This window comes from Bos grunniens, chromosome 7 (assembly GCF_055505025.1).
Source record: "Bos grunniens cultivar Pamir isolate PY7600 chromosome 7, Bosgru_T2T1.0, whole genome shotgun sequence".
Classification (NCBI taxonomy): domain Eukaryota; kingdom Metazoa; phylum Chordata; class Mammalia; order Artiodactyla; family Bovidae; genus Bos; species Bos grunniens.
The window spans coordinates 29,165,489-29,190,173 of NC_141171.1; the positions used below are offsets into that span (position 1 = coordinate 29,165,489).

Here is a 24,685-nt window from a genome sequence, read left to right on the forward strand (position 1 = left end):
GGGTCCCTTGGTAAGTTAAGGAAGCTTTGCTCCACTTGTCCCGTGGAGTTATTCTCCTATGCCTGCTCCAGGAGACCAGGCTGGCTACCCAGGCTCCTCCATCTAGAGATGCTTCTTCCCAGGCCTGCACTCCCCACTGGCCTATCTAAGGCTAGACCATTTGCCTTTCTGTCCTTCATTGTTCTAGACAGGCGGACAGATTTGATACAATCCGTTTATAAAGTGTTAGTGGGTATCTCCTCTCAGGATTATTTTCAACCTAAAGGTGACTTGTAAAACTGCAATGGCCCTGTCAGCAGAATGAAATGGGAGGATCTGGGCCTTGAGCAACCACATGATGGATGTATCATGGGACAGCGAGCCATTGGGAGACCCCCCTTCAAATCATACAAGGCATTTTACCCCACCACACTAAAATTAGTGGGGACAAGCGTTCATGTTCAACAGAAATGGAGAGAGTCTCTCCATTCATATGATTACTCAAGGCAGTTGAAATGTTTTGGCCTAAGATTGAAATAACCCAGTAAAGACCGATTCCTATCACGTTAAATTATAAATGCCTCAGCTGTTCAAGGTTTCTAGAAAGAAAAAGCCAGTCCAACTGCTTCATGTTTCAATCTGGCACATTTTTAAGAGGCTGTGAACAGGTAAGGAAGGCCTGTGGAGAACCCTTCTGATGGGCTGGGACTTGTCATCCCTGTCATCACAACGCTTTGCTTTTGAGAAGCAAATACTCAAATAATGTGATGGGGCTTCAGTTAGAAATACCAACCATCACTATAGAAAAATCTGTGTGCTGAAGGATTCAGGCTGGTGCTGTGAGCATTATAGAGGGAGGAACTATTTAGTGGATTCCCAAAAAGACTATGCCTTACTTATGCCGAGACCCTGACACAGGCCTTGAGGCCGTCTGTTGTACCCAGTCATGACTCGAGAGCATGAAGAGAAGCTCAGATTGTTAATTCAGTCTTTTCTTGGTTCTGCCAGATTGTCTGTGGACTTCCCAGGTGGCGCTAAGTGGTTAAGAACTCACCTGCCAGTGCAGGAGACTTAAGAGAGGGGGGTTTGATCCCTGGGTCTGAAAGATTCCTTGCAGAAGGGAATGGCAACCCACTCCAGTATTCTTGCCTGGAGAATGCCCTGGACAGAGGAGCCTGGTGGGCTGACTGTGACTTAGCATGGCCCAGCATGATTGTATAATGTTTCTCCAGGTTGAAAAAAAAAAATAACCAAAAATATTTTGTAGTATTAATTTCTTTCCGTGGTGAATCCTCAGTTTCATTTTTCATTTTCCTCCTCTCTTCACCCTCTCTCTTACCTTACTCCTACCTTCAAGAAAGAAGGTCGTTTTCCTTTTTGCCAAATTTGCCCTTTATTGCTCTCTTGCTCTTCTCTCTCCTGCCTCCTTGGGGACCTTCCCCTCAGGTTTATATTGCCAGCTTTATTGTCTTTAATGCGACCATCCTTTTTCCCATAAACACCATCAGCTAAAAGAATCTCAGCCACTCAACCATCTTATGCCCTAAGACATAATGCTTCTCCCCCCTCTTCTGTTCAGACTTCTTGAGCTTCCTACTGCCTTGCCCCTTCTTCCTCACCAGATACTCAGTCCTTCACATTTTGAAACCTGGTGTAAAAATCCCAGTTGTAGCCCTCACCTTTCCGCTGAGAGTGCTTCCTTGAGCGGAGCCTGGTGACTGACGGGTTAAATGGCATTTCTCTGAAGCATCTGCCCTTGACAGTCTCGTACATCCCCAACTTTCTCCTCCCTTGGAGTCTAAGCCCTGTCCCCTTACAATTCTTATCCTTGATTTTTGAATTCCTCTATCTCCTGTGTGGCCCTTCTCTCCTTTTGCCTGAAAACGTAGATTTATTCCCCGCTCAGGTCACTCTTCTCTTTTGTCTTTCAGGTTTATTCCATCCTCAGGACTTTAACTGCTACTGTCGACATTACCGCTTCCAAACCGTACTTTTATTAATGACTCCTCGCCTATATTTCTAACTACCTTCTAATGACCTTCACAAAATGACCTGGATGTCTTTGTCTGTCCTAACTTTAAGAAATAAGAAACCTAAATCCCTTTCCTCCCACTATACCAGCTTCTTTTTCAGATTCCCCTGTGTCTTTTTCAAGTGCTACCTACCACCCACACTGAAACTTTGGAGTCTCGTTAACTGCTTCTAAATGTTTAGGAATTTGTTACTTCTACTCTGCAGTTTCTCTTCTATACACCTCTCACTTTTGCCATCACTCTTGTTCAAATTCTCATTCCTTCTTGTTTTACTTAAATAAATGATGACATTAAAAAAAAAAACGAGAAAGTACAGATCTCTTTCTTTGGGCACTTTTATCAGTGTATTTTAAATAGTAAATAAATGACATAATCATAATAACAAAGGCAATTTGTGTCCGCTGGTTGACGACCAAATGCTCTTGATAACTATACAACTGATTGGAGCAGAAGTGCTCAGATATTTTATCTAGAGAAGAGCCTATTAGTGATGAGCTGTGTTGGCCATCTGTGTGCAGTGTCAAGAATCAGGGCTGGGAAAGATCAACTAGTCTGGGAATTTGGCTGTTTAGGGATCATGGCAACCCACTCTAGTATTCTTGCCTGGGAGATCTCATGGATGGAGGAGCCTGGTGGGTTTATAGTCCATAGGATCATAAAGAGCGACTAACACTACACACGGAGAAGGCAATGGCACCCCACTCCAGTACTGTTGCCCAGAAAATCCCATGGATGGAGGAGCCTGGTAGGCTGCAGTCCATGGGGTCGCTTAGAGTCAGACATGACTGAGTGACTTCACTTTCACTTTCCACTTTCCTGCATTGGAGAAGGAAATGGCAACCCACTCCAGTGGTCTTGCCTGGAGAATCCCATGGATGGAGAAACCTGGTAGGCTGCAGTCCATGGGGGTGGCACAGAATCGGACACGACTGAAGCGACTTAGCAGCAACACTACACACACTAACAGAACATCTACTGTGTTGTCAGATTACCTGGAGTGAGATATCTTTGTTCTGAAATCCTAAAGAATACCGCTAACAATCTGTAAAGATACCTGACTTCATGAGAACCTTCCTTTGAGGGGGGGGAGAGTCTTGTTGGAATAACACCCTATCACCCTATGAATAACTTCTGCCATTGACAGAGATGGCTACAAGTCTGCCAACCAGCTAAGAGTCTTTTAAAGTTTTTTTTTTTTTTGAAGAGACTTTAAAAAACTTAACACGTGCAACAATAACCCCCCCAAAAAAAATCAAAATGACTTTTATACACATCTGATTTTAATATGGAATTTCTATAGCAACATATTACTCATTGTTTAATGTTCAGTAACTTTGAGGCCTATTTGCCCATATAAAAACCGAATAATGTTCAGATCTGGATTATAGGAGCCTCGTTCATTTATAAAATATCAGGTTCTTGAGCCTTTCCATCTGCCATGAGCTAATGCCTACCCTGGGAATTGATGACGTATTCCCTAACTGGAATCACTTCTGGAGAGCAAAATAATTTATGAGAAAAAAAAATCATAAAAGAAATCGAGTGTACTAATCCATGGATTAAAGTATAATTTAGCAAACTTTCTGACTTAGACTTCATCTGTGAAACAATTTGACTTGAGTCTCAACCACTGTGAGTACTGGCACTGCCAAAACCCAGGATCACTTCCCTTGAACATTTAAAGATGTATCCATAAGCCCCAGAGCCAGCCGAACACCATCTTGAGACTCCTGAAAAAGTGCTCCCCTTCCCAAATCAAGCCACACGTTTCCAGAGGTTTATTGACTAGGAGATAATGTGAGGTTCAGATTTCATTAACATGCGGAGTGAACCCTAGGAATTCCCTCAGACTAGGCCCCGAAAAACCAGCTTGGCCCTTTCCCTTGGACCTGTGTCACTGTGCTGTCACTGGAGCTTCGGAAACATTTGACAAAGCAGCCTTGAACTCGGGTGCACGGATGACTTGTTTTTCCGAAAGGGAAGAAGGCCGGCATTCCTATGCAGGCAGAGGAAGTTGACATGGTCTCATTCATGGGCCTTTCTCTTATTTGTGTCGGAGAATCCGCCTCTGCAGAAAAGCAAGCCTTTCTTCTGGCCACACATGGTTGTCTGCTTAATTTTCTTCATTCTTAACCTTTCCATTCTCCTTGGAACAGAGTGTGAAATACTGCCAAGACTCTGTATTCTTCCTGTATATCTTCCTCACAATAGTCAGGAGGAACAGGGTTAAAGATGTTTGTATATCCCCAAAATAACTCCAGCACCCAGGGCCAGATCAGAACAGCCACCCACCAATGGGAATAGGTTCCACGTGAAAATAGGTGCAGAGAAAAATGTTAGTTTCTGTCTTATACAACATACATGGTAGCAAGCTAGTTAAATGTCTAATTTAAATTAATGATAAAAAGATCTTGTAAATAATGAAAGTCCCCAAAAGCAAAACTTTTATTTAACAGTACTAATTGCCTTTGAGTCAGCCTTTCCCTTTAAAACTGTTTTAATCCAAGCAGCCCCTTAATTATTGAATAATATTTAAATCTTTGTGAAGTAAGAATTTAATTTGCCTCGTTTTATATGGTGGTGCTCTTTTTTTTTTTCGTTCTTTCAGTTGCTGTACATTTTGTAGAATTATGAATAATTCTGTAAATAAGATTATTCTGAGACATGTAGAGATAAAATATTGCCTATCTGTAGCCAACAATTAAATACACATTCTGTGATGCCACACAAGATGTTTAAGCAGGTCTTTATCGTCGTCTCAGTTGTGATTAGAAAACATTTTGTTTTTGCTGATTTACTTAATAAATGAAATAGGTCTATTTCTAAATGTATGGTACTAAATCAGGGGTATTCTGTTATTAAACTTCCTAGTTCTCATTCCCCAGGGATGAAGAAGAAGGAAACTATATACTATATAAGCATTTGAGAATAGAACGTGGAGGGCATTGTCTGATGATCTGTATATTAGAGCTACTGCTCAGTGAAATGTCACACGCACCCTCTTTCTTCCCTTTCTTGCTCTTCTTCTTATTGCTCTATCATGCAGGAACACAGGAGGACAAAATCCTCCTGAAACTCATCTTTCACCCTATGCTATGTGGCTTTGGCAGCCTCCCGGGAATGTGCACAGCACTCTGAGTCCCCCCTGGGCTCTGTCAGGAAAGAAGCTATTTAGGGCCACTTGCTACTCGTTTAACACCTGATCTTAAAGGCACTGCTAGCTTTCTCTTATGGCTCTGTTTTTAACCTCTTTTTCCCCCTTTACTCTTTGTTAATTGTAACAACATAACAGCACCTCGAAAGACAAAATAGAGGGGGGAAAAACATCTTTCAAGAAATTATCCCAACACAACTTGGTATCCTAGCTTTTTAAAATCTATTGTCATCCAATCTCTTTTATGACTTTTTTTTTTACATGATGTGTATGTTGGGTCTAATTGTTTTACACTTGGCACAGAAACATTGTTGGATGTTCCTACAGTCTTCATCATTATCATGTAAGGATTCTTCCTATTTTTTAAAAAAAATTGTTTCTGTTTATTTTCTTTCATCTATGTATATAACACTATAATAATCCTATCAATTCTTAACGCTTTCTGTTTATTTTTAAAAATGTCCTTAGACTAGAAACCCAGAGTGAGTGTACTGGGGTCAGTGAATATGAATTCTATAGCTCTTAATACACATGCCACATTGATCTCCAAAGGACCTGTGCCAGTTTATTTTTATTTATTTTTATTTTTTATTGAAGTATAGTGGATTTACCATGTTGTGTTAAGTTCTGATGTATAGCAGAGTGACTCGTCTATATGGTTATGTGCATTCTCTTTCACATTCCTTTCTATTACGGTTCATCACAGGACTTTGAATAGCTCCCTCTGCTACACAGGAAGGCCTTGTTGCTTGTTTTTCCCTGTGTGATAATTTGCAACTACTAACCCCAAACTCCCAGTCCATCCCTCCCTCAGGCTGGGACAATTGATACTGCAGGAGTTATGGATGAAAATTTCAGTTTTTGGTGTAGTCTACCTCACATTCTTTATGTCTGCTCTATGCTGTAGCCTCAGGAAAACACCAGACAAATAAGACTAGCTGGTTCTGTGCTCTGTGAAGAAAAAATATTGGTTGCAGGAATCAGCTTCTAGTGATTATTAGGAGAGAAAATTGGCATCTTTCACTGATAAGGCAGATTGGAGACCATATTATGTGTTGATGTTATACTATTTAAATTCTTGGTCTTTATTGTGTTTCTATTGCTTATTCCTATTTTCTAAGTATGTGCTATTTTATTCGTAAAAATATTTTGATAAAGTCGTATTTTTATAGAAAAGGTATTGAAGTGTGGAAGCATGTGTCAGACACCGACTTGGCTGATTATATCATTCCCTGATCAAAACCTCTCTAGACTTTATTACTTACAAAATAAATTCCAAATTCTTTTATCATGACATTTCAAGGCCTTCATTCCCTGGCCCCAAACCTTCTTCCATCCTTATCTTTTATTACAAGTTCTCTACATGCCAGTCAGTGATACTGATTTGATCCCCAAATATTCTTCACTGTCCTTGCTCACACTCTTTCCAGCTCCCTCCTCCCCACCCCCTGCTTCATCATCCCACTGAAACTCTACTGGAATTTCAAGATGTTTAGAGTCAAACCTTCCTATAATCTTCCCTGATTCCTGGGCAGACTTCTCCTCCCAAATGCTTGAAATTTCTTCCAACTCTGGATCACAGTCAAACTTTTGCTGTTGTTGCTTTTCAAAATTTATTTCAGTCCATGGTTTACTTTACCTATTGAGCTATATTTTTAGAGTTTCCCATCACTTTTATTGAGGTATAATTGAACTGTGGTGTTGGAGAAGACTCTTGAGAGTCCCTTGGACTGCAAGGAGATCTAACCAGTCCACTCTGAAGGAGATCAGCCCTGGGATTTCTTTGGAGGGAATGATGCTAAAGCTGAAACTCCAGTACTTTGGCCACCTCATGCGAAGAGTTGACTCATTGGAAAGGACTCTGATGCTGGGAGGGATTGGGGGCAGGAGAAGAAGGGGACGACAGAGGATGAGATGGCTGGATGGCATCACTGACTCGATGGACGTGAGTCTGAGTGAACTCCAGGAGTTGGTGATGGACAGGGAGGCCTGGCGTGCTGCGATTCATGGGGTCGCAAAGAGTCGGACACGACTGAGCGACTGAACTGATCTGAATTGAAACATTAAAATTATATATAAGGTATACAACCTGATGATTTGATAGTCATGTACATGGTGAAATGATTACCATGTTGAAGCTAATTCATACATCCGTCACCTCATATAGTTACCTGGATTGTGGTAAAAATTTTACTTCTTACTCTTTTTTTTTTAATTTATTGGTACAGTTGATTCCCGATGTTAAGTTAGTTTCAGGTGTACAGCAAAGTGACTCAGTTATACATATATCCACTCTTTTCTAGATGCTCTTCCCATATAGGCCACTAGACAGTATTGAGTGGAGTACTTCTTACTCTTAAAGCATTAATCATATTGTCTGTCATAGTGTTTGTGAACTTGTCAAATCCCATTCATCTGTAATATTTTTGAGAGAGGAAACTTTGTATTCATTTGTGAATTATTCATAGTATTTAGCCATGTATCTTTATACAGTAGGCATCTGTATCCCATGGAGTATTAATAAATATTTGTTTAATGGAATTGTTACATTGAACTCAAGAGATTCTCATTAGTGTTACCCAGTATTTAATAGGAACCATCAGAATGCAGATATAAATCTCAAGAGGTACTGATGCTCTTACAGATAACTGATGTGAATAATTCTGACCCTCAAGTATTATGAGATCCATAAGGTCCCCTGAATCATCAAAAATAAAATTATGCTGTTTGACCTTTTCTGGTTGAAAATGGAATATAACCTTTTATATATTATATAACTAAAATATAAAATATTTGTATTTTATATATTATATAAACTTGTAAATATATATAATATATTTTATATATTATATAACCAATATATATTCAGGTTACTTTAATTAGGGTATTTATTGTAAGGATTCATAAGGAAATAAAGAATGATTAGAAATAATCTCACTTACCACACAGTCAGGATCCTAGAGAACAAGTATTTTCAGCTCTGTGGCTTAGTTTCCTTGTCTCCTCAACAAAGCCCTTGTTGCTCCCACCCGAGTCCTGAATTTTTCCACTGAGGTCAGTTAATGATCAGTCAGCTTGTGCTGCTCTTTGCTGGTACTGCTGTCATCGAGAATGACTTGGTCACATCTGTGGTACAGTAGTGAGCATAGATGCCTTCCAAGAATGACTGTCATTCAAGTGGAAGATTTGATTGATCAGCTAATCCCAACCTACTAGGGCCCTCCAGCCTTCTGTGGATTGGACTCCAGTCTCAAGCAGGAGCCCGAATGCCAGAGCCCACACACTGGTATCCTACCTGTGTCCAGGGACTGTGACCCAGCCAGCTGTGTTGGGATGACTGTGACAACGGTGTAGATTCTGACTCCTTTTTTCATAAGGAATTATACATGTGATTGACAGAGCATTCTCTCTCTTAAATGGGTTTAGTATTTCAATGTTACATTATTTTCTCATTTTGTAAAGTTGATAATCCATATGTTATATGTCAACTCTACTTGCTTGAATTTTATGTCAGGACATTTTCTAATTATGATAGGTGTTAGTGGATGTTTTACATATTCGTTGATGACTTTATGAAGCACTTACCATCGCAAATATATCTCATCTTCACAAGTGCCCTGTGAGTAAGCTCTTTTTATCCTCATTTCACAGATGAAGAAACTAAGGCTCAGAAAGGTGTATTAACTTGTCTAAAGTCACATGATTTGAGTTGCTGAACCAGAATGTGAACTCAAATCAGTCTGATCTCAAAACTTTTATGTGCATCATGATCAAGCATGGACAATGCAGAGTTTGGATTATTTAACCACCATTTTTCTCTTCAAAAAAACGTAAAAGACATGTCTGGATTTTATGTAAGTTTTAACTTCTTCATGTTTAAGAGAGCGTTTGGGTCTTTTGCAAGTGAAATCAGGAGTAGTGAGGCTGAAGAAGCACAAACTGAACTTCAGCATTGTCAATATTCCTGCTCATTCCACCGTGAAAGTTTCTCCCCCTACCCTTCCATGTCTATTCTCAAATATTAGGAAATGACCCAGAACACCTCATCAATGAAACAGAACGTGCACCGTGCTGCGACAAAACTTTATACTAAAGGGCTTTCAGGAGGGAGTTAACTGAGTGGTGAAGCAACCTTGCTCCTGTTTAAACAGCTTTCCAAGCTCAGCTCGCTGCTCAAGCATCGCTGCTGCTTTCATAAATAGTTCAAAACAATTGAAGCAAGTAACTTAAATTTGCTAAACTTAAATCATTTTGCAGGAGGTAAAAAAAAAACAGGACCCGATTTCTTTTTTTTTTTCTTCTTTCATTAGAAGCTGAACTGGGCTCCCCGTTGCATTTCTAATTCAATGATAATTTAAAACTGACTCCAGTTTCTCCTATAATGCTGTATTCCTTTTATCAGGAATTCCAGGTTCCTTTCTCCTATTTCCTGGGATTTGCAAAACAGCAAAATCAGCCAGTTTACATTTAAGATGTTTTGATTCTTTTCTCAGACTCTTGCCAGTGTACTTAACGCAGAATGATTAAAAGCTGTGTGTTCTGTTAGAACTGTTATAGTGTTTAAACAAGGAAGTCTGTGTTTGTTTAAGAGAATGGGGAAATGGTTATCTTGACAGATTAGACTGAAAAAACAGGACAGCCACAGTCTAGCACAGATGTCCACATTTGCCACTTGGCTGGCTTTTTGAGGTATTCTAAACAAAAGTGGCTTGTGTGCTGGTGCTGGAGCTCTGCTTGGCACCTGACTGAGGAATGTGAGTCAGAGTCACTGCCAGGCCCTGGGTGTCTTTGTGGGCATGTGTTCCCAGGTTTGAAATTTTTCAGAGTCTGTTTAACTGTGTCATAATTAATGGAACACAGGAGGGATTTCTCTTGCTGGCTTCCACACCCCGTTCCAGGGTGATTTCATCTCACATCACACGTGGTTCCTGTGGCTTCACTGAGCAGAAGCCCTGGGGATGACCATCTTCATCCATCTTTTACAAGCTTGATCTTTAACTGGAGGAAACATGAGGGGCAGCTGTGGTTAAGTGGCAAACGCATGGGAAGAAAATGCAGGACCCCTGAGTCCAGCCCGAGCTCTCCCACTTGCTAACTGCTTGGTCTCGGTCGGGTCCTCATTTTCCCTCCCAGGGTCGTGCAGCTGTGGTGGATGAGACAGATGAGGGCAGCCCATGCTTAGTGAGCCTGCCCTGTGTGCCTGGCCCTGCTGCAGGCTCTGCACGTGGTGCCTCGTGCTCTCCTCCAAAGAGCTTGCTGAGGTGGGTACAGTAGCTGTGCTGTGTCCCACAGCTTCTCAGAAAAACTGAGAACTTGACTCAAAGTCAGGTTAGGTGGTATGGAGCACACCGCCTTGGATGTTTGAACGCAGGTCCGATTAGTAAAGTCATCTGCATTTCGGCTTTCTCAGGCACCCTGAACTTCAAGGTAACTTCTAGTTGTGAAATCAACAATTGTGAGATCCGAACACATCAATAAGGCTATGTCTGCAAATGTATTAAAAAAGACCAAGATTTAGTTTTGGTTGGTTATAATCATGGGTATGCACATGTATCTGTGTCTGTTGCCTGGTTGCATAGTTTGCCATAAATACTAATGTAAAATTCTTTTATCATAAATTTTATGAAAATCTAGCACTCTCTTATTAAGTAGCATTTAGTGAATCAGATCTTGGCAGTGTGAAGCTCTGTCATGTGTGATTTTGAATTTTTACTGAGGAGGAATTTCAAAATATGGTGCATGACTTAGGACTTTGGGATGTATTTGTTACGTTATATAAGCAACTGCCAGTTTAACTCTGTTGTATTTGTTGCTGTTAGTAAGTACTTTATTTTTATAATGTGGGTGATATTTGAGTGCAATCTAGAATTTATTGTAATGCAGCTTTATTAATAACAAAGAAGTTTTCCATTGCTGTATTTTGAATAAATAAGATTTTGATTGATTTCTAACATATTCACATGTCGTATATGTGAATATATGAATATATTTTCCAAAAGTCATGAGTACATGGTTTTTATTGAAAATGTAAAATGCACAATGTCGAAGCAGCCGGTGGCAGTCCATTTCTGCTTTGGCTGTGTTGTCGATGTCAGGGGTGTTACCTAGCAGGACGTGGGGAGACCAGACAGGATTCTGACTGTGGGTTCTACTGGCCTTAGTCTTAGAAACCTTCTAGAGTTTGCCACTAATGTAATGTCTAAGAGGTTGTTTTGAAGAATTGTCTGTACCAATTTTGATACATCTGAACATAGGTATTAGGTAATCAAAACTGTATTAATTAATCATCTTCCTGTGTGATTAAGTGATTTATGGTATTATGTCTTAGCTCCTATAATCTTTTAAAAAAATATTTATTATCTATTTGGCTGTGCCAGGTCTTAGTTGCGGCCCAGGAGGCTCTTTTGGTTGAGGGCAGACTGGGGTCTAGTTCCTTGACCAAGGATCACATCCGGGCCCCCTACCAGTAGACCTCCAGTGAAGTCCCAGCTCTGATAATCTTGACCCAACAATAGTTCGGCTGAATGACTTCATTCTTAGTCTTCTTGCCATAATCCTCCTCATTTACTTCTTGACCTAATCCTAGTTTCTTGTGGATGTCATTAGTAACATTTGGAACGATAATTCACTTAATTATGTTTTTTCTCCTACCAATTCTGTTTTAAAAGAAATCTCTTGGAATTCTGTCCTCAACCATCAGTCTCTGCTGTTTCCTTATCAAATGATAGCAGGACTTACCCAGTGCACTATTTGGTTTATCACAAAAATAAGAGCCCACTTCTCCCCAAATAGGAATCTATTGTTTTATCTTATCCCTTAGCATCTAAAAATTGAAAGATCAGGGTCACTTGCTTACTTGCTTGCTGATAGAGTGCTTGGCAATTAATAGTAACAGACAAAAAGAGAATTTCACTATAATTATTTCTTAGGTACATTCCTGGCAGGGCATCATATAATCTCCTTGGTTTGACTTCTCCTGGACTCCCAAAGATCAGGAATTTAGATTGGTTTCTGCTAACATTTAAGAGCGAATTGTGGCTGTCGTCTCTGTTTTCTGCATGGCTCAAAGATAAATAGAAATAATGAGCTTGGATTTGTTGGATCATGTTTAACAAAAGTGAGGTCCAAGTTTTGGAATGTTGTTGGGTCTAGAATGAGTCATATAACCTGCCTCTTCCACTGAGTATCTTTTCTTGGAAGAAAGCAGGGTAATGATCCGAGGCGTGGGTGTGGGAGGCTTGCCTTGGTGGTGGAGGTGATTCATGGAGGACTGTGTGTGTGTGAAACTCAAGGGTTTGTTTTTTTTCTTCAGGCTCAGTGTCCCCACCATCCCCTCTCTGGTCCCCATCTCCCCCGAGGACTAGGGCTTGCCCACCTTTGAGCCATTGATTGTGTTCAAACTCCAGACCAAAGGCAGTCACCAGGGTTTAGAGAGAAAGAATTTTAGCAAGAATGGCTTTTGGAGTACAGTTTCCCACACTTGAGTTGTTTGTGAATCCACCTTTCCAAAATTTGCTAAGTCTTAGGAAAGAAAAAAAAAAAGAAAGAACCCACTTACCTTTTTATTTAACTAAATCTGTTATAAAAAGAAACAGGATATCACATGCCAAAAATAGAAGACTCAGCACAAAAACTGTGAAGATGAAACAACAGTTTTTAGATTCTCAAGGCTAAAAAGGATCTGAGCTTAAAGCCTGGTCTCTTTTTCTTAAAAAGGAGATGTTAGTTTTAAGGAGGAGAGAAGGGTATTCTTGTGCTAAAATAATTTTTTCCCCTTAATTTCTTTGGAAGAGCTGAGAAAGAATTGAAAATAGAATAACTATAACTCTCTGAGTTGTTCAGTCGCTTGGTTGTGTCCGACTCTCTGCAACTCCTTGGACTGAAGCATGGGGTCTGTGCTCAAACTCTTTGAGTTACTATTACCTAATGTTGTGTGTGTGAACACTTTCATCTTACATACCTTCGCTAGGATGAGCCTTACACATGGAGAAACACTGTTTTTAGTTACTTTCTGGAGCAGCTAGTACCTTGCCAGTTAGGGGTGACATTGTTTGGCTACCAAGAGGTAGTGTAAGAAAGTTTTTTTAAGGTCACGGGGTGAACTTAAAATGTTCCATATTCTGATTATGGTGGTAGCAACATGGCCTTATGCATTTGTCAAAATGTATAGAATTGTACACTAAGTTCAGTTCAGCTCAGTTGTGTCTGACTGTTTGCAACTCCTTGAATCGCAGCACGCCAGGCCTCCCTGTCCATCACCAACTCCCGGAGTTTACCCAAACTCATGTCCATCGAGTCGGTGATGCCATCCAGCCATCTCACTAAAAAGAATGTCAATTTACGTACTAAAAGATGTGTGACTTTTTAAATTTTTACAAGCAATTAGAAAAAATATTCCAGTAATAGAAAATATAATTGACTCCCTTAAATCAGATCATTGATGACCCCTCAGCAAGCAGAGCTCTATACTGTTTCTCCAGGTTCAATGGGGCAGTAAGAATGGGGTGGAAAATTGAATGGGTTTGCAAATAAACAGACTTATAAGGAAATAGTTTTGCATTGTGTCATCATTGTGAAAGTGAAGTTGCTCAGTCGTGTCCGACTCTTTGCGACCCCATGGACTGTAGCCTACCAAGCTCCTCAGTCCATGGAATTTTCCAGGCAAGAGTACTGGAGTGAGGTGTCATTGCCTTCTCCAGGGGATCTTCTCAACCCAGGGACTGAACTTGTGTCTCCTGCATTGCAGGCAGACGCTTTACCGTCTGAGCCACCGGGGAAGCCTCATCATTGAATAACATTATTTAATAAGCATTTTCCCAAGTTGTTAAAATTGCTTTGTATGCATCAACTCAAAATACTGCTAGAGTTGTTCTACACAAGGTTGTCCCTGCTAAGTTTTAAAGAATTTGAAGCAGGAAGAGGTCTAAGTGTCATCTAGTCTCAGAAGTGTCAAAATCAGGATCCAGTCAGTCAAAAACTTCTTTTGGAGAACTCATTTTGAATATAACATTGAATCAAACAGTGTATCTGTCATAAAATATATATATATATATATATATTAAGATTCAAACTTAAAGATGCCAAGGAGCTTGCTTGTTAGGGAGTAAAATACATAGGAAAATGATAGAGGTATTCCTGTTTTCTGCTTGATACGTTTCTTATAGTCTCTATAAAGTTATGTTATACTAAGTACAAAAATAGCCCTTGTGTAGTCGCTAAGTCCTGATCTACTCTTTTGCTACCCCGTGGATTGTAGCCTGCCAGACTCCTCTTGTCTATGGAATTTCTCAGGCCAAAAGTACCTGAGTGGATTGCTGTTTCCTTCTCCATGTGATCATCCTTACCTAGGAGTAGAACCTGCATCTCCTGCATTGACAGGCATATTCTTTTTTTTTTTTGACAGGCATATTCTTTATCACTGATCCACCAGGGAAGCCTGTTCCCAAAAATAGCCTTACTGAAAGAATAAATCTTTGAGGTATCAAAATCTATAAGTCTTCTTTGAAATGTGCAAACTTGGCTCAGGTAATCTCTTCCTTATTGGTATAAAGCAGACGTGTTACATGTTACTATTTTATATAGATCTGGAATACTTCCTTGATTTTTCTCATCAAGTATCTTTGTGCAATTGCTGAGCATATTGAAACATACTTCAAAATCAACATAAAGAAAAGAAAGTGAAGTCACTCAGTTGTGTCCAACTCTTCGCAACCCTATGGATTGTAGCCTACCAGGCTTCTCCGTCCATGGGATTTTCCAGGCAAGAATACTGGAGTGGGTTGCCATTTCCTTCTCCAGGGGATCTTCCCAACCCAGGGATCAAACCCAGGTCTCCTGCATTGTAGGCAGATGCTTTTACCATCTGAGCCACCAGAAAATCAACATAACTAGATATCAAAAGCAGCAGCTGTTAAGCCCAGAGCTGCTAGTTGATATTTAGGGATATCAAGTCACATTTCATACACTCTAAAAATACAGTAAATTCTTTGGTTTACTGTATTAATAAGGGTGAATCAGTAATCATATCAGAAATCAGAACTAACATGTTCCCTGGCTGCTACTCCTAGGCAAAGAGCAACATAACTAATGTCACTAGGCTTAATTAAATTTATTCCTTCTAGGAATGATATTTCTAGGTTAAGGCTGAGGACAGTGTAAGACTGTATGTATGTGGCAATGTTTAGGGGGCAGGTAGGGAGTTGGAGAGTAGCTTAATTTCTTTTTATGAGGCCCTTAGAGAGGCAACTATTAAAATGTTCTCATACTCTATTTTCTGATGAGCAAATACAGTAATCATCCGGAAGGCTCTTTAAAAGAAAAATAAGGAGACTCTCAGTAATCTCCTCTTGTCAGACTTTGCACACCAAAAATGTATCAGGGGAAGCTGAAAGGCCAACTCATGAAAATAAAATAGAATGACTTGAGGTGATTCAGGGAGAAGGCAACGTAGTCATTGTTTGTAAATGAAGGTTAATGATATCTTTGCACCAGTTGCAATTTTGTAGCCTGCCTATTTTGATGAATTATAGCTAGGCTGTGTTGTAATTTCTGACCTATATATGAAAGAGTCAAACTGAAGTCATTAGCTGCGTTTTATTGTCACAAGAGATTTTTTTTTGCCTGATTAGAGCCCTCCTCTCCACCCTGCTAACAAATCACTAGACTTTAAAAGAAATATTCAGAGTTATGGTTCCCCCAGAGACTATGATAACGCTGACCAGCCGCAAACCGATGAAAGAGAAAGACAGCAGTGTCAGGCATCTACACTTGACAACAGGAGCTGAAGGCAAAGGCTTTAGAAATTTTTTAAATTTGGCTTTATTTACTTAAAAAATTGAGAGACATTTTTGCATCTTGCCTCTGAAGTCTGTACAGTATCACTGCTGACAGTACATTTACCCAGAGATTGACTTTATGCTAACAAATATGGTGTTCAGGTTGTCAGCAAAACTAAAATGAATGAGCTTAGCACAATTCAAATGGATCTTGAACACATCATCAATCAATTAAACTCTTCCTGGCCCTGTTAGGTTAATATCAAAGTGTGCAATACAACATCATCCATTTTATTTAACATTTTTTTGTGTGTGCAGTCCCATAAAGCAGTTTTCCCTATATCTCCTTCTAGACTAGAGTGACTATAACAGTGGCAAGGCGAAACCTGATGACATGTGACCTGGAGGTGTTCCCATAGTTTTATTTTTGGTCTCAGGATAAAAGCGGAGTATCTCCAAAACAGCCCAGTTCAAGGATAAAAACCTAAAACAGTGAGAAATAGAAGGGTGGGAAAATGCCAGAGAAATGGAGTAAACCGCCCAGAAACCTCAAGCTCAACTCTGGCAATTCAGTCAGATTTGATCTCGGTAGAAGGCTGAGCAGTGACAGATGTGGTGGGGTTAGCGCCAAGAGCGTTTCTGAAAGCTGGAAGGTCATTCTGAAACAATAATTCCAACATGGGTTCTAATTTATCTGAATGGATTTTCTTCACCTCAAATGCATTAAATTCAAATTTCATTCAAGATGAAAGTCAATCTAATTATCGTCATTACAGAAATAGCCATTTTTTTTTTGCCATGTACAATTTTATTTGGCACAGAAGAGCCTGGGCTTACGTGCCCCACTGGGATAAAAACCTGTGCTTCAGTGGGAAGCAAGAAAGCATAACAGGAGAATGGTGATTACAAACTCCGCTTTCTGGTGAGATTACTATGGCTTGTTACTCTGTAGCAGTGGAAAGGGACATTCAAATTTTAGCACATTTTTAATTTAAAAGATCCCAAAGGTAAGTATATCCTTTATAGCAGTTATTCTTGATCTCAGAGCCACTTACCTCTAGCGATACAGTAGAGGGAATAGAAGTCATTGCAAAGGGGTCCAGAATCCATGTGACCCTAAATAGTATTGTTGTTCAGTCGCCCAGTCATGCCCAGCTCTTTGCTACCCCATGGACTGCAGCCTGCCAGGCCTCCCAGTCCCTCACCATCTCCTTGTCTTGTGTGCTAAGTTGCTTCAGTCTTGTCCAACTCTGTGGGACCCCATGGACTGTAGTCACCAGGCTCTTCTGTCCATGGGATTTCCCAGGCAAGAATACTGGAGTGGGTTGCCATTTCCTTCTCCAGGGGATCTTCCCAACCCAGGGATTGATCCTGTGTCTCTTAGGTCTCCTGCATTGGCAGGTGGGTTCTTTACCACTGGCGCCACCCGGGAAGTCCCCCTTACCTTAAGAGGTGATAACTATTGTGTAGCTTGTGTTCCAAAACCCTCTTCTTGTCAATCTGGCCAAAACAAGACTTTCCCTGAGCTCACTTGCTTGCCTGGCTCCTTCCCTTTCCTTATCTTGCTCCACCCTTTTTTTAAAGTCTCTCCTGAGAACAGGATTTTAACATCACTCTCAAAGGAATCTCCATCTCAGGCTCTGTTTTTGGAAAATCCAACTTATAACACTAGGTAGGTGGCTCTCAAACTTGGGCATGTGTGAAAATCACTTGCAGGGCTGGTTTAAACCCTGGGCCCCAGTCTCAAAATTTCTGGTTTAATGAATCTGGGGTGGAGACAGAATTTGCATTTCTAACAAATTGCCAGGAGATGCTGATGTGTCCAGTCCGGGTACCTCACCTGGAGAATTATTACTTAAACAACTGCTACATTGGTACAGTTTCAAGCACTGGGCAGGCCTCTTCCATACCCTTTTCCTATGACAAGAATGTTCTGCCAAGTAGCTCTGCCATGGGCTGATGAGCCTGAAGTTTGTACTTAACTCCTCTTGCTTAGGAGGTTGGAGACCTCAGTAAAAATGCAGCTGTCCTGAAAGCATGAACACATTCTGTTTGAACCCCTTTGCGTTAGCTCTTTTGTAGTGTAGGTTACTCTGCCAGTTATTTAGCAGAGCTCTTCGGAAAATGGCAAGGATGGGAAAGTTTTGATGAGGTCAAATATTAAGAAGGTTCAATCACAGTGTTTCCAACTTATTTTAGTCACAGAATCCTTTCTTCAAACAAAATTTCAGAAGAAGCCCACTATATAGAACCAAATGGAAAGGATCCGAAGAAACCATCAGGACTGAGTTTGAAAAAACACTGGTCTATTCCACGGCTGTGTTGGCTCAAAGAGGTCTTCAGCTGTTTTCCAGTTTGACCCAAGGCTGGTTCCATATGGAACATTTATTTTGAGGAAACAGACCAACCATATGATTTCACTGGGAAACCAGAGCCCCCATACTGCGTTTCAAGATCTGCAGACTACTGCTGAGAAAACATGCATTATGAAAGAAAACAGGGTTTGGCTCCGTTGTTTACACAAACGATGCTTAGAAAAATCCATGTTAGAGGAATGCCCATGTCATGGGCCATGTACAAATTTTCCCTTCTGTGTGTTTCCATAGTCTTGCTTTTTATTCCAGTAAAAAGGCTATGGCATATGAAAATGCTTAAGTAACTACACATTGCCGCCTGTGATGGCTTTATTTTGATGGATGATGTGGGATTGCGCAGCTCATTGCAAAGTAATGCTTTTAACTTAAATCAAATCAGTTTTAAGTGAATATGTTTTACACATTTATGCTCCAGGGTTAGAAGAAAACTTTTTTTCCCCTAGAAAACAGCTCTTCTTGAGACACTCCCATAGGCCTTAGGTGGTGGGGGGCTGGGACTGCCTCCCTGGCTCAGACAAGGAGAGGGTTTACTTGTACGGACTTCAAACTGCTGCAAGTTTTAGGTCCCACAGGCTGCTGTCTTAATGAAGCAGTTAATGATGTGTGAATTACAGATCCTGACAACCCCTCTAATAAAAACAACAGGACTACATCCGCAGTATTCTGTGGCCGCTAAGTAATGACAGACCGTCTGCTTAACATAACGCAGTGTCTTTAAGTAAAGAGCCATTCTTGCATAGCGGCAGAGGAAGTTCCTAGTCAACACAGAAAGGAATGAGAGTCATGAACGTGGATGCCCAGGACACTTCATGTTTACCCGGCTGGGGTGTAGAGTGGGAGAGCTCAAAGAGTTCTTAGAGATGTTGCTGGATCCTGAACGGGCGGTTGTTTACACCCTTTGCTTGGACCGCTTTGCATTCCTGGGAGATGCCCGCTGTAGGGAAGGAGGATTGTGTGATGGATGTTTTAATGGGTGAAAAGTCCCCCCACTCCAGATTCTTTCTCCCCCCACTGGAGGCACAGGAATGCTAGCTTCCAGTGGGTTTTCAAAGAGCCAATTGTCTGTTCTGAATGCTGACTGCTGTTTGGAGGGAGAGGGGGTAATAAGCCGGCCTGGCCTGCATTCACCCAGGAGAGTGATGCCGAGCCCAGCTGTGGAGCGAGGCACTCTCTGGTTGCTGACCTGAACGGTCAGAATGCATGAAAGCGAGGCTTGTGAGGGGCTGAAAAATAAACCTCAACAAAGCCCTTTTCTCCATGTAATTTGTTGCCCACTTTTAAGGAACAGTGAATTCACTTTCAGTCTCTCAATAGACACTGGATTTGGATTCATAGGCCAAGGTCCAATCTCTTTATCATCAGCCCTCAGGATGAGAAGATCCAGACCTGACTTGTTTGGGCAAGGGTAATTTTCCTTTAACCAGTTCACGGAACTGTTTGTCTAACCTTCACCATCCGAGGTGACAGATAGCAAAGCAAAGAAAACAGCACACATTCACCAGCAACACTAATCACATAGCTAATGGTGAAATCCAGGCAAAGAAAAAGGGCATTGACATGCAAACGAGGCCCCAGGCACTCTGCTGTGCACCTTCCCTGCTGGAAAAGGCTGCCTGACTGGGTGGGGTCTAAGTGGGCCGGAACTACCTTCTCCTGGGAAAACCACCTTCAGAGAAGGCCCAGAATTAGCTGAGGGAAGCTGGGTTTGGTGGGAGAGGAGCCTAGGGGTCATGCTCAGTTGTCCAGTCATGTCTGACTCTTTGCAACCCCATGGACTGTAGCCTGCCAGGTTCCTCTGTCCATGGAATTCTCCACACAAGGATACTTGAGTGGATTGCCATGCCCTTCTCCCACCCAGGGATTGAACTCTGTCTCCTGTATTACAGGTGGATTCTTTTACCACTGAGCCACTGGGGAAGCCTAGGGAGGATCAGGGAAGTTGGCAGAGTTATAGGGTAGCTAGTGGGGGATGCAGAACCTCAGAGCTTCAGCCAGGATGGGTTGGTCATCCTAATTGAGAAAGATCTGCTTCCCTTAACTTTCTCAGCTAGAAAGCAAACAGAACCACTGTCATCGTGGAAACATTGAAATCTACTAGATGAAAAATTAATCAGTTGACCTAAAAAGAATTGGAAAATTTCATTCAAGCCAAATTTGAGGGTTTATAAACGGGGAAGAGCATCTAAGAAAGCTCTGAGAACTGTTCCAGCCGTTAGTAGTCAAGACAGTTTATAGAGGTTTTTTTTTTTTTTTTCCCAATTGATTTATTTTTAATTGAAGGATAATTGCTTTAAAGTATTGTGTTGGTTTCTACCAGACATCAACATGAATGTTTACCCATGTCCCCTCCCACTTGAACCTCCCTTCCCATCTGACCCTTCTAGATGGTTACTGAGCCCTGGTTTGAGTTCCCTGAGTCATACAGCAAATCCCCGTCGACTATCTACTTACATATTGTAATGTATATTTTCATGTTACTCTCTCCATACACACCACCCTCTCCTCCCCGCCCCCCACCCACCAGCCGAGTCCATAAGTCTGTTCTCAATGTCTGTGTCTCTGTTACTGCCCTGCAAATAGGTTCATCAGTATCATCTTTCTAGATTCCATATATATGCTTTAGTATATGAAATGCGTTTCTCTCTTTCTGACTTTACTCTGTGTAATAGACTCAAGGTTTATCCATCTCATTAGAACTGACTCAAATGTGTTCCTTTTTATGGCTGGGTATATTTTCCATTGTGTGCATGTACCACAGTTTCTTTATTCAACTGCTGATGAACATCTAGGTTGCTTCCATGTCCTCAGTTCAGTCGCTCAGTTGTGTCTGACTCTTTGCAACCCCATGAATCACAGCACGCCAGGCCTCCCTGTCCATCACCAACTCCTGGAGTTCACTCATACTCACGTCCATCAAGTCAGTGATGCCATCCAGCCATCTCATCCTCTGTCGTCCCCTTCTCTTCCTGCCCTCAATCCCTCCCAGCATCAGAGTCTTTTCCAATGAGTCAACTCTTCACATGAGGTGGCCAAAGTACTGGAGTTTCAGCTTTAGCATCATTCTTTCCAAAGAAATCCCAGGGCTGATCTCCTTCAGAATGGACTGGTTGGATCTCCTTGCAGTCCAAGGGACTCTCAAGAGTCTTCTCCAACACCACAGTTCAAAAGCATCAATTCTTTGGCTCTCAGCCTTCTTCACAGTCCAGCTCTCACATCCATACATGACCACTGGAAAAACCATAGCCTTGACTAGACGGACCTTTGTTGGCAAAGTAATGTCTCTGCTTTTGAATATGCTATCTAGGTTGGTCATAACTTTCCTTCCAAAGAGTAAGTGTCTTTTAATTTCATGGCTGCACAGTGAACATTGGGATACATGTGTCCTTTTCAATTCTGGCTTCCTCAGGGTATATGCCTAATAGTGGGATTGCTGGGTCATAATGCCAAAGAATGCTCAAACTACTGCACAATTGCACTTATCTCACATGCTAGTAAAGTAATGCTCAAAATTCTCCAAGCCAGGCTTCAGCAATATGTGAACCGTGAACTTCCAGATGTTCAAGCTGGTTTTAGAAAAGGCAGAGGAACCAGAGATCAAATTGCCAACATCTACTGGATCATGGAAAAAGCAAGAGAGTTCCAGAAAAGCATCTATTTCTGCTTTATTGACTATGCCAAAGCCTTTGACTGTGTGGATCACAATAAACTGTGGAAAATTCTGAAAGAGATGGGAATCCCAGACCACCTGACCTGCCTCTTGAGAAACCTATATGCAGGTCAGGAAGCAACAGTTAGAACTGGACATGGAACAACAGACTGGTTCCAAATAGGAAAAGGAGTATGTCAAGGCTGTATATTGTCACCCTGCTTATTTAACTTCTATGCAGAGTACATCATGAGAATCGCTGGACTGGAAGAAACACAAGCTGGAATCAAGATTGCCGGGAGAAATATCAGTAACCTCAGATATGCAGATGACACCACCCTTGTGGCAGAAAGTGAAGAGGAACTAAAAAGCCTCTTGATGAAGGTGAATGTGGAGAGTGAAAAAGTTGGCTTAAAGCTCAACATTCAGAAAACGAAGATCATGGCATCTGGTCCTATCACTTCATGGGAAATAGATGGGGAAACAGTGGAAACAGTGTCAGACTTTATTTTTCTGGGCTCCAAAATCACTGCAGATGGTGACTGCAGCCATGAAATTAAAAGACGCTTACTCCTTGGAAGGAAAGTTATGACCAACCTAGATAGCATATTGAAAAGCGGAGACATTACTTTGCCGACGAAGTTTCATGTAGTCAAGGCTATGGTTTTTCCTGTGGTCGTATATGGATGTGAGAGTTGGACTGTGAAGAAAGCTGAGCGCCGAAGAATTGATGCTTTTGAACTGTGGTGTTGGAGAAGACTCTTGAGAGTCCCTTGGACTGCAAGGAGATCAGCCCTGGGATTTCTTTGGAAAGAATGATGCTAAAGCTGAAACTCCAGTACTTTGGCCACCTCATGCGAAGAGTTGACTCATTGGAAAAGACTCTGATGCCGCGAGGGATTGGGGGCAGGAGGAGAAGGGGACGACAGAGGATGAGATGGCTGGATGGCATCACTGACTTGATGGACATGAGTCTGAGTGAACTCCGGGAGTTGGTGATGGACAGGGAGGCCTGGCGTGCTGCGATTCATGGGGTCGCAAAGAGTCAGACACGACTGAGTGACTGAACTGAACTGAACTGAATGGTGGTTTTATTCCTAGTTTTTTAAGCAGTCTCCATACTGTTTTCCATAGTGACTGTATCAATTTACATTCCCAACAACAGTGTAAGAGGATTCTCTTTTCTCCATACCCTCTCCATTATTTATAGTTTGTAGATTTTTTGATGATGGCCATTCTGACTGGTATGAAATGATATCTCATTATAGTTTTGACTTGCATTTCTCCAATAATGAGCAATGGTGGCATATTTTCTTATGTTTATTAGCCATCTGTATGTCTTCTTTGGAGAAATGTCTATTTAGGTCTTTTTCCCACTTTTTGATTGGGTTGTTTTTCTGGAATTGAGTTGTATGAGCAGCTTGTATATTTAATTAATCCTTTGTCAGTTGTTTCATTTGCTATTATTTTTTTCCCATTCTGAGGGTTGTCTTTTCACCTTGTTTATAGTTCCCTTTGCTGAAAATTGCATTGAGTTTTATACCATCCAACACAATTTCAAAGTCTTTGTTTTCCCCATCCCAGAAAATAGAGTATTAGAAAATGTGTTCATATTGACCAAACTGATAGCTAAATAAAATTTCATTGTTTTAATTTGAGCAACAATTTCTTTAATCTTCTTGTGAGTATTTGAGTATCTATATTTCTTTATTGGGCAATAAAGTGTGCCTTTGTTATTATAGTAAAGTGTGTAATAAGTGTGCCTCTGTGACAGGCATGGGGGTAAATGTCAGGAATACAGAGGTGAACAGTGCAAGACACCTGTCTTCAAGTACCTCACAAGTACCTCGCAGTCTGTCAGGTACATAAACAAAAAATGCAATGAACTCTTAGAGGTACCATGGGAGATGCTCATAGAGAATATTGTGGAAGTCCAAAGAGCCATGTGGACAATTCTTCCAGCATGCGTCAAGGCTGTAGGTCAAGGGTGTGGAGGAGCTGATCTTGAATGTGGCCTACTAGAATAAAAGGAGTTTTGGAGGTAGGCAGACTGGGATCCTGGCTATTTACTGTGCTATCTTGGGTGATTTCTTTGACCTTCCTGAATTTCAGTTTCATTACCTGTATAATGAGTATTTTGCTGCTGCTGTCCTTTCTGCCCCCTCCCTTTCCTCCCCATTACCCTCCCCTTCCCTTCTCCCTTCCTCCTTACCCACCCTCTCCGCCTCCCCACCCCTTCCTCTTCCTCCTCCTTTTCAAGGAAGGGCTACCCTGCAGGGGAACGAGGAGGAGGTGGGGGCAGCATGGGGTTGTGGGTGAGCATAGCCCTTGATTGTCTTGTCATAGTTTTATTTCTGGGTGAGGTGGCAATGGGAAGGGTCCATGATGCTGTCTGTAGGTGAAGTGTCAGGGGCAGAGTGGACTCTGTATGGATGTTGTTGTCCAAGAGTTCTGAATTTTTCCTATGGTTTGCCCACGAAAATCAGATGCTTCTGGTTAGGAGGGATGCCCTCCTTATTTTGGATTTTGGTTTTGACATTCTTGATGGCATCACTTGGCTCAGTCTCAAGGGTGATGGACTCACCTATCAGGGTATTCACACAGACCTGCATCTCTGTGTCCTTGCTGAAAGAAAAAGAAGAATTATATGAAATCTAGAAAGATGGTACTGAAGAATTTACCTGCAGGACAGCAATGGAGAAACAGACTTAGAGATGCGAGGG

The 24,685-nt window shown here is 41.3% G+C and overlaps 1 protein-coding gene across 5 annotated transcripts in view; it reads left to right on the plus strand.

The window, feature by feature from the left end:
- Positions 1-229: 229 nt before the first annotated feature.
- The window catches only part of LOC147368975 (uncharacterized), a 724,353-nt gene continuing 699,897 nt past the window's right edge, over positions 230-24,685 (plus strand). For 3 of the 5 annotated variants that reach the window (XR_015167036.1, XR_015167037.1, XM_086410600.1), the window contains exon 1: positions 10,435-10,593. The gene's annotated coding sequence lies outside the window, so the exon portion shown is untranslated. The other 2 variants (XM_086410601.1, XM_086410609.1) reach the window with 1 other exon arrangement.